Here is a 9,601-nt window from a genome sequence, read left to right as displayed (position 1 = left end):
TAACTGATTGACGTTGTTAGACTTTTTGTCCCACGAATAAGTTAAGTAGATGGGCAGGGAACCGATTCCATAGTCAGCACCCCCAGGCGTGACACTGGGGGCTAGGTGCACTACCACCCAACGTAAGCATGGACACAAACCGCTAGGTTGTATAAATCTGTCTTTCATAATAGGACATTCTGGGATATTTACATGAGATTTATCGGTAGAACTTTTTCGGGGTGTTTTAGTTTCTCGGCAAACGTCTAAATGTGACTCGAGGTGAAGTTTAATTTTACAAGATGATGTTGAAACTTGCACGGAGCCCGTAGTTTTGTGATCCCTTCCGTCAACACATCTTACCTTGGTATCAAGTCATCTCGGCATTGTTTAGATGCATTAAGTTTCCCATCAGGTCGTAACAAGAATGTTACTAAGGAAGTTTATGAAGAAAAGCAGAAACGTCGACGCAATGTTATGGCTCCTCAGGATGGTCTCTGCTAAGCAAGTGACCTTGTTTCGGAAGTTTCGCGCTGGAACATTGCAAAATTTCAACAAGTATAGGCAAATTCTAGAGTACCAAGTTAATTCGAAGCCAATTCGGAAATTTCCAAATATTTTTATCCCACCAACCCTCGGGTCCCACTAGATTACTCAGCAGACTGGGTGCTGCTTGCTCTAGTTGGGAAACGGCGTTTTACAAAAGAAACTATCGCGTGTCAAGTCGGATTAGGTATCTCGCTGCTCCAGGTATTATGTCCACTTTCGGACTTTCTGCTACGCATCGTAGTCATTGACTGACGTTGATCTTGTTCTTCTCAAGCACTTTCACTTTCTGAAACACGCTTGTCTGACTAATGCCGAGGAGGACAACGCATTTTGGTGACGTTATTGCAAGCTGCAGTCATCGGTGATCTCGGCTGCCCCATTAGGGCTGAATGCTAACTTACGTTTGCTTCTCGATCCATAGAGGCGACAGTAAACCAGCTGACGGTTGCTTTCCAAGTTTAGTCTAGTAGGTGAATGGATTGGTCAGCTCAGAACATGTTTGACCGATAACACAGGACGGCATAAGTATCGGTTAGAATCAATCTGAAGGACTGATGTGCCTCTGAGTTCACGTGGGAATAGGGTAACGACCCAGTTCCTTATATACAATTCTTCGCATGTACTTATTCCCTGTGCAAAAGTTGTAGCTTTTGTGGTAGTAGAAACTCGTCTTTCATCCTATTATTGTAATCAGTGCCATCCACCGAAAAATCAAGCTGTAGTCGCTGGTTTGTTCGCTAAACCGGAAAATTTGATTGCAATTGTTTCATCATTAACCAAGTTGACTTCGTCAATGTGTTGTTAGGGTTAAGAACACTCAAGGAGACCCTATTTTCGAATTATCAGGCGAAGAAATAGTAGAAACCTTGGAGTCGCAGAGACCCATTGAAGTCAAGGACGGAGATCACTTCAGCGTCGACCAGTGGACGAGAACAGAGGAGGCCGAGTTCAAAGACCACGTGCTCACTGCGCAATTATGACGCAGAACAGCAGACCAACCAATGGAACCACTTGGCCGAACAACCAATCGTGATCGAAAGTCAGCCCCGGCTAGCAGCACGTATATTAACATACACGCAATAATACGCAACGCCCAACCACTGACACAACGTTCCGTTCTTTGATGAGTCATGAATAACGTCAACTCGATGGGTGGAGAAACGCTCGCAATCAGATTGCACGGCCTGGCAAAAAAACCCGAAGACTATATACGATACCTGAGCTATCAATATTCTCCTCAAGAGCAATTCCAACCGTGTCCATAATACTTTCAGTAGCTGCTCCCACCACACTCACTGTAATCTGGTTAGATGTCTGAATGTTACACTTTATAATACACGTACACGGAGAAATTTCGTCCAGGTCCTGCTCACCAATCACGTCTAGGTTTCCACGATGTTCTCGTTCTGTAGTATTAAACCGAGATGAGCTCACCTTATTGATGCCCATCATCTACAGGAGTTAGGCTGATTTTGCTTACACGTATTCACTCGTCGGTTTAGGTGTCAGGCAAACGGAAAAGGTTATCTGCACCAGAAAGCGCAGAACTCTGAAACGGTAATAGGCTTGATGGCCAGAATAAGGCACTGATCAATCCGCGTGACAAATCCACCGATAGGTTTTACGGTACACATATCAAATACGAACTGAAAATGAGTGAGTGTTACTTGCCTTAAACTAGTCGAAAAAACTGCTGGAGACCAATGAAATAAGGGGTTGCCTGATAACAACTTATTGGAGTGAACTTTACCATGCATCGGTCTTTGTGATGGTGTGTGGAATTACGAAAGTTCGTCAATCTGGCAGGGGGCAAACTAACCTAGGATTAAGTGCCTTCCTCTCTTTTGTTGTTTGGCATAGTACACAAGCACGTGGCACAATCGTTCTGAGAAATTTGCATCATAAACAGTATAAAATCAGTGCTCTGAGTTGATATTTCGCTGCCATAAAATCATGATTTATTGGAAAGCTTAATTGTGGAGAAAAAATAAATGTAGTTGGGAAAGGGAATCCGTGCTAGCCTACCTTAATCACTCCAAGATGCCTACACGTCCAGGAACTCATTCAGACGATCTGCATGGAAAATGATAACAAAAGCGTCACTGACATTGATTGTCAGTCATATGTTGCGGCGTCTCCATCCAGATGCAGTAGAGATCAAGCTTCCCCGATCCCGAGAAGCGAGTAGCACCACATTTCGTGATCTCTTTCATACCCCCTGCCAGGCTAAGGGTTGGTCACCTCTACTCTGAAATGGGCACGGAAAGCGGCGCTCACTTCGGTATACGCAATACATGGCCTAACCAATGCGGCTTCTGGTGCTGGACAGTCCTCGATGGAGGTCGCTGTTGCACAACCTAACGCTCGCTTTTTAGTTGACTTGTTACGGGTTCACCGACAACAATCCACACCAGATATGGTCTCGAGGCAACAATTTTCGACCACCGGAAAATATCTCAGTTCCGCTGCTCGAAAAGACCAAGTCTCACAACCATGCAACAAAAAGCCCATACTGATACACACGTCTCCTGAGGGTTGTAAATATCGGTGTCCCACTTTAGCAAACGCGACCCGAGTCTTGCAGATTCGTGCATTCAACTCATCTATCACTCCACAATCAGAACTAATGCAGCCTCCAAGATACTCAAAACGTTCCACAAAGTTGAGTGCCTTGCTCTGGAATGCATGTGGCATGTTCAGTGACTGCATTTTAAGAATATGACCCTACACTGTATGGCTGCAACGTCCACACCGTCAGGAAGGGACTGAAACTTGACGATTTGTGAACCTCCGCGACCTATACTGTGGGATGTCCGAGCGACACCGGCAGTCTTCCATATCGAGTTGGTCAATGGTTGGAGGTCTGACGAACACAGTCTCCTGGTCCTCCAGGTTAGAGGCTGAAACATGTGTGGCGATTTGTTTTGTGAAAACTGAAATTCACCTAAATTTCCCGCCAAAGCTCACTACCTTGCAGTCAAGGTTTTTTATTCGAATGTTTTGATTTGGGACCCTAATCTTCTTCCTCTATGGGTGTATGCACCCCGGCAGCATCCCAGTCCATGTACAGCCTTGAGTTACATCTGAATTGCACTGAACTGAATTTGCAAACAATTCTGCGGCTGAAATAATTCATTAAATTTCCGGAAACTATTTGGCAGTTATAAATTCAAAATCTGCGGAGACACCACTCCTGTAAATAATTCTTGCTATTCGTTTCTGCCTCACTGGTCGAATTCCGGAATATGTGTTCGGGGATCATGATAATTTCTTTCCGAATTAACATCGCGGAAGCCGCTTTCACTAGTGCCGGATCACTTACGCGAAGTTGGAGGAACATAAGACTTGCGGGTGCTGATTACTTACGCAAATTCGTCGTTAAACAGGAGAGCGTCCCCTTTTGACTTGCCAAACATGCCAGAGACCATGTCGTCGATCAAAGCGGATATCTAAACGAACTTAGCTGACGCACACGACCAATATGTGGCTAGGGTCCATGATGCCCAATAGGCCGGCTGACGCGCCCCATCCATCTCTACCGGGAAAAAGTTGAAGGTCCATGTTGTACGACATGAAAATATGAATCGTATAAGTCATTTTTATTAGTACGTGTCCTGGGAAGCGTATGGCTTTCATCGTGCGTGGTGTCTATTGAGCTTTTGAGGTCCTGAAAAGAGAGGAAGATACAAGTTAGTTCATCGAAATATCACTGTAAGTCAGTCGACCGGCAAACTGGAAGCAATACTTACTCTAAAGAAGGAAAGACTCTGTGGCCACAATCTTATACAGGTTTTAACACGTTGCCTTCTTCAACGGCGGGTTCACATTGCGTGATTTCCTGTAGCTTGTTACCTACCGACTGTTACACTCAAAAAATAAGACTTAAAAGAAATGCAGAGATCCCAGTAGCAGACGAACAGTCCAGAGCTCATGGGCCATGTATGGGCGACAAGAAAGCATCTTTGCCTCCTTCCTTTAGCTGAAACTCTACAGTGTTAATCGTAATAATCAGATCATTACTCACTGGTGACGCTTGGCTCCCCCTTGGACCCGAAAATACGGACAAGCACAGACGTCCGGGATACAGTGAGCTGGGATTCTCTGCTCCGGTCCAGGTCAACATCATAAGACGCTTGATTTGCGGACCGGTTAGCAAGCACACCCTTGCACTTTCTGGACGAGCCGAGGGCTAAGAACCAAATGCAAATTATTCTTCTGTGGACTCACCTTTGGGACAAGCCTAAGAGCATCACCGCAAAGCGGGCAAGTTTCGCCATCACGATAACTGACGTGATAAGCTTCGCGACCGTTGCACACAAGCGGTCACCGCTACTAGTGGGCCTGTCACAAAGCATGTAAAATCCCAACTCCGTGTCCCTAGAGCGCCATCTGGGTAGAGGTGCTGAAGCCATGACGACACCTCAGGTCATCAGTTGCAGAAGTTGAGCCTTGGCGTACCAGCAGTTGCCCCTGAACAATCAACAGCTCAGTGATAATGAGCCAAGCAAGCCGTTTGGTAGAAAATGTTTCAACTGTCAGCAGGTGACCGTGACCGAAAATTCATGCATATTATATGATACACGGTGCTTTCTGACATTATTTATAAGGAAGCAGCATAACCCAATGTCGCAGCCGAACGCCACACTTGCAGGCCACATGTGTACTGCCAACTTGTCCACGACAAAAATTTTCATTTGATACTGCTCCCACGCTATTTCTCTGAATTAGCCGGACAGTTTACGCATAGGAGCAAACTGTTTGCTTTTCACGAAGGATGACAACCGGACGCCCCGTACCCATACAATCCGTGATGTGGAAGACGCACAACTTATACCTACATACAAAATATTAAGTACCTTAAATCTTACCATAAACGGTTTGTCGTGTGCGGTTTGTCGGCATTTATCACTTCTGGGAAGCGTCGAAACAACGCAATCTGCTATCACCTGCGGAAGTGTATGCGTCTTCGGTGACGTTTCCCTGATTGCAACACAAACACGGGTCTCGACTCCCGAAGTTTTCCGTGATCAAATTCGTATCATCTTCCGCAATAAAACACAAGCATGTGGCGAACTTCATCACAACACATTTTCCTATGGAGCTTAGCTTCCTTGAAGTACAATATAGTCAGACAACCGCGTTTTCGTTTACTTTGGCCAGTTAAAATAAAAACCAGGTCGGTATATATGCGAATCGATGAATACGACGCCTCAACTGTGCGCACAAACTTGATCTAACGGTGAACGACGGACGTCGTACTCATAACTGTACACAATATCGCCTACCTTGGCTATTTTTGAAACTGTTAGGCCAGTGCATATATGTGACGCTGATTATTTAGCTTCGGCTATGCTATCCTAAGCTTACGGCCAACGACTGCCCGTCATACCCGTAAACGTGCGTGCTGTCCCTCACAACTGCTACCTATAATGGGCAGTGGGCCAGCATACAGGTGGTAAATGACCGCTCCATTTATAGTTTGCGCGGACATACCGCAAGTATCCTTCATGTCGTCTTGAAATTATTTTTCTAAACCCAATGCAGAAAGAAAAACATGAAGTAATTAGCTTTTTCTAGAATAATCCCCACCGTTTTCTATAGAGAAAAATGCTGGTAGCTCAGGTAGCGTAGATGGTCGGTGGCTTGTTCGCTGAGCTGGGCAATTTGATTGCACACGTTTCATTACCAGTCGAGGTGATATCATCAGTGCGTTATTGGGGGAGCGTAGTGGTGCGTAGCAAAGGGTTAGTGGTTGTGTCACACTTACTAATTACCTACAAACACCTCTTTCAGAATTATCGTGCCTCCGAGACACGGAAGAGAATTTCCGGATGCATGGCACTCCACGGCCTATACAATCAACCGGTGCACCGAACTGGATCCAATTTACGCACCCTACGTGCATAAGATCAATATCTCAACCGTAACACTCAAGGAGGACTGAATATCGTATTCACAAACAGAGAAACAAGGAACTGTTTGGAGGCAAATCAATGAAGGTCACAAGCCGGGACTCGAAAGGGCAAAGGTCACTCCAGCATCGACCAGATTACGACGGCAGGGGATGCCAAGCCCAAAGGTCACGTGGGCATCAGTGAATGGGAACACGGGACAACGGAGCAACCAATGGAACCGCCCGACCGAACAACTAATCGCGATCAAAGGTCATCCCCTGCTAGCAGCACTTATATTAACACAGGCGTAACACTACCCAACGCACAACCACTCCCCCACTGCTACGCACCACTACGCTCCCCTATAACGCACTGAGGATGTCACCTCGACTGGTGATGGAACGCTTGCAATCAAAGTGCAATAAAAAAATAGCGAACAAGCCGACGACCCTTTCCCACCGTTTTTCAGAGACCGAGCGCGAAACCACTAGCGGCCGTTTAAATACGAATTCCTCGCTATAACCTCCTATAGGTGGTGACCACCATAAAGCGGTCACCATGATACTAGTAGTCGTTGTCTCCCACCCCGACTGCTTATCGTAACCGCTGGGTCCGTATCTAGTGCGGCGCTGATTATGTGGTTAATTCCGAACGAAAGGTTTAAATGATTTGAGTCAGAGCATCCCCGAGGTGGCTCATGCCTAGTGAAAAGTTTGTTCCCATTGGGAGTTGATTGAACGAGTAGGCGAGGGTTACGGTTAAGACTAGGAAGGGGATATCAAAATGAGCGTGGCAGTGCCGTGCCATCATTGGCCTAATATAATTCGGTTTTTGAACGTCTCCGTGACGGAAGTCATATTTAAGGTTATTCAGCTAGGATTTGCAAATCTTAAAGCATCGGAATTTTTTCAAGTTGGCAAAGGAACTCCGCAGAGGAGGACGAAATCTACTTCATCATGGTGATACCAATAGCATGTTCGCCGCCGACCGAGATGCTAGCATCTCTGATAAAGCTTACCCTGATAAAATATACTTTTCGTGGTAGGTGCCCTCGCCAAAAATGAGCTCATGGCAATTGGTGGTCCGTGTTCATCACGCGGGGACATAGCCAACCTTTGAAATGACATTTAACTCCTAATCGACACTGCTATCCGAAAGTTTAAAAGCTATGTTAAACTTCATTTAATAGTAATGTTAGGATTTTCCCCAACTTGTACGGAAAGTGCGCATAGAGGCATGCTTGGGTTGTTACAGCATGAACGCGGTAGGTAATTAAACAACGAGGAGGAAAGTTCAACCGACGAGGCAGGCTTACGACGTAAATAGTCGCCGTAGTTGTGGGAAGCCCCCGCGTCCACAATTTCTGCCAGTCATGCTTTTATTCTTACAGTAAAATTGGGATGTTGTCCAAAGTTATGCCACCCACAATTTGGGAATAAACATTATTATTATTGGTGGTTAATAAATGAATAGAGTGAGAGCGGAAGCGTTCGGCGAGTGCCGGTAGGCGACAGATAAAACGGTGTCAAATAGAAAAGAGATACTAAGGGGATGATGATCCTACAAACGTGCGCATTTTTGTTGGCTGACCTAGCAACCAAGGACCAGATGAGTTTGAAGATGTAGCACGAGAACACCACAAATCATTATAAGTGGGCCTCTAATCGACGTGTATACAGTACATCCAGGTTCCGGTGCAAGAGAGTATCATTTGTGGTAAGGGTTGTGGCCCGTGCTTTGCACTGAGCGTCAGTTGAACGGAGTTCGTAAGGCCAGGGCTTGAGTAGCTGTGTAATTTTGAGAAAGCAAGGACTTACCCGCCGAGGTATCGGGCAAGGAGGCTAGCCGTTGAACTATTTGACATGAGTGATGAAAGTGTGAGTTATAGAGTGATTAGTGGGAAGTGGTTTTGAAATCAGAGTCCCCATTATGCAAAGTGTGAGGAGGGTAATTTGAAGGGCAGTTGACAGATAATGATCGGTCGAGCGAGAGCCACTGAGATAACGAATAGGCACTATTTAGTAACTTTAAGCTACTAAATTAAATGAACGGAAGGTGTATAGTTCGCCAGTCAATGAGCCACCGCCGTCAGATCCAAGCAACAAATAGTGCTTGGCAAAAAACACGCAACAAGCGCAAGATGTGACTGCTTGTATTCAGGGACTAATATGGTCCTCACATTTTATGTCTTCGATCACCTCGTGGTGCAAGCGGGAAGAACATTTGTGTCATGTCTGGCTGATGAAATAGACTTTTGCAGTGAATGTAATCGCCTCACGAAGACCAGATACTACCACTTTGCGGATACTAAAGTGCCCTCGTCTGCCGGTGATGATAAGGAGATGCCTACAATCGAAGCGATTATCTTCTTCACTCCAAACACTTCTAACTTGAATGGGCGAGGAACAATGGTCATTACTTATTCGTGTTACAGGACTCCCCTCACCACAGCACATGCCGGAGTTTGAAGCCACGCCAGCTGCTGACTCGCGGAGGTTCAGACATCTTAGTGGAATGACAGCAATGAGGGACGCACGAGATCTGACTTGGAGCCTACACACTACTCAAAGCTAGGTGCTAGAGCACTCAGAGTTGATGAACCATGCACCCAGAGACAGCAACAATACATTTTAGTGCGGTTCTGTTTGACGACTGTGCAGTTCATCCAGATAGCAATGCAAGAGGCTACCATTCGTGGTAAGAATAGTATCCATTGCTTTGCACTGAGCGTCAGTCAGTCGGAAGGGCAAAAGTAGTCACGTAATTTTGGGATCGTGGTACTTAGCCATCGGGGTTGCAGATGAAGAGGCTAGCTGTTGGGCCAGCTGGTACGGCCGGTGACGCTGTACGTTAGACATGAATTGGCAATAGTATTAGGCTCAGATAAACACTCCAATCATAAGTTCTCCGTTTTGCAATGGGGTGGTTATTGTGAAGAGGGATAGCAGCCAGATAACGATCGGTTGAGCGAGAGCTCTTGAGATAATGGATATGGACTGTAGTTCATTCGAGACCTACGCTGTGAACTGAGTCAATGCTGTCAGCTTCAAGCAACGAATAGCACAAGGAAAAATAGCGAAGAGGCGCCAGCCCTGATTGTTGATATTAAGGGAATAACAAGGTCATCCTACTTATATATATGTATATGTATACGAATGTGGTCACTTCAAATAACAAAG

The sequence above is a fragment of the Opisthorchis viverrini genome (assembly GCF_000715545.1).
Source record: "Opisthorchis viverrini unplaced genomic scaffold opera_v5_217, whole genome shotgun sequence".
Lineage (NCBI taxonomy): Eukaryota > Metazoa > Platyhelminthes > Trematoda > Opisthorchiida > Opisthorchiidae > Opisthorchis > Opisthorchis viverrini.
The sequence above is the reverse complement of the archived record's forward strand: the minus strand, read 5'-3'. Positions refer to the sequence as shown.